This window comes from Penaeus vannamei, chromosome 15 (genome assembly GCF_042767895.1).
Source record: "Penaeus vannamei isolate JL-2024 chromosome 15, ASM4276789v1, whole genome shotgun sequence".
NCBI classification, from domain to species: domain Eukaryota; kingdom Metazoa; phylum Arthropoda; class Malacostraca; order Decapoda; family Penaeidae; genus Penaeus; species Penaeus vannamei.
In genome coordinates, this window is record NC_091563.1 from 27,042,762 (window position 1) to 27,044,554 (window position 1,793).

Here is a 1,793-nt window from a genome sequence, read left to right on the forward strand (position 1 = left end):
TATATATATATATATATATATATATATATATATATATATATGTATACATATATGTATACATATATACATATTTATAGATAGATAGATAGATAGATAGATAGATAGATAGATAGATAGATAGATAGATAGATAGATAGATAGATAGATAGGTAGATAGATAAATAGATAGATAGATAAATAGATAGACAGATAGATAGATAGATAGAAAGATAGATAGATACATAGATAGATAGATAGATAGATAGATATATAGATATATAGATATAGATATATGTGTGCATATATATATATATATATATATATATATATATATATATATATATATATATATATATATATATATATATATATATATATATATATATATATATATATATATATATATATATATACATATACTGCATATGCACATATCTGTATTTGTGCATGTGTGTGTGTGTTTATACATGTATGTGTGCGTTTGTGTGTTATCATCGTCCCCACGGTCATATCTTTTGCCTTAATGCTATTATCCTTAAACCGAAGAGAAAAAGGCCCAACTTAGACAAACTGGCAACCTTCCATGAATGCAAAATGAAGTCAAAGGCAATAGTCTTAGAAGTTAGAAGCTGATTACTTTGTCTTCCTAACTTTAGCGATGCCTTTGTTCCCACGCCGCTTCGCTGGGTTTTTCTTTTTTCTTTATCCCCTTGTCTCTCCTCTTTCGTAATTTTTCTTTCTTTTTTCTTATCTTGTGTTTGTTTTTCTTATCTTTTTGGGATTATTATTTTTTCCGTTTTATTTTTGTTTTATTTTCTCCTTCATTTAGCTGTTTAATTTTTTCTCATCTTCTTTATCTTCCTTTTCTTTTCTTTTCTTTTTTTCATTTCCACTTCTTTCTCTTCCTCTTCTTCTCTCTCTCTCATCCCTCTCTTCATCCTCATATTTTGCATTTTTTCTTTCTTTTCGAACTTTCTTCTTTCCTCCTCCTCTCTCTCTTCCTATTCATAATCCTTTTATTTTACATTCTCCTTTCAGCTTTTCTAAAACCAAAAATACGAAAGAAAAAAATAATAAAACGCCAAAATCAATTTCTTTAAATAGAAAACTTATCTTTCTTTTACTTTATGAAATTTTGTTTGAGAGTTCTTTCCTTCGTCTTCCGTTATCTTGTTCCTTCGCTTCCATCTTCGTTAGTCTACGTGACTAATTAGTAAATACATAGATAATGAGATGAAATTATTCCTTCGCTCTCGCTCTTACTCTCTCTCATCCTCACAAGCACTCTGTCTCTGTCTCTGTTTTTGGTATCTGGCTCTCTCTGTCTCTTTGTCTGTCTGTCTGTCTCTGTCTGTCTGTCTGTCTGTCTCTGTCTGTCTGTCTGCCTCTGTTTCTGTCTCTGTCTCTGTCTCTGTCTCTGTCTCTGTCTCTGTCTCTGTCTCTGTCTCTATCTCTGTCTCTGTCTCTGTCTCTCTCTCTCTCTCTCTCTCTCTCTCTCTCTCTCTCTCTCTCTCTCTCTCTCTCTCTCTCTCTCTCCTCTCTCTCTCTCTCTCTCTCTCTCTCTCCCTCCCTCCCTCCCTCCCTCCCTCCCTCCCTCCCTCCCTCCCTCCCTCCCTCCCTCCCTCCCTCCCTCCCTCCCTCCCTCCCTCCCTCCCTCCCTCCTCCTCCTCATCTATGCCTTCCAATCTCTCATTTCCTGTGTCTCCACTTTCCTCCTCGACAGCAGGTAATTCGTTTACCGCTGTCACTTCACCCTCCCTCTCCCCATCCTCGTCTCCCTCTCCCCCTCACTTGGCCCCCTTCTCTCCTCCTCC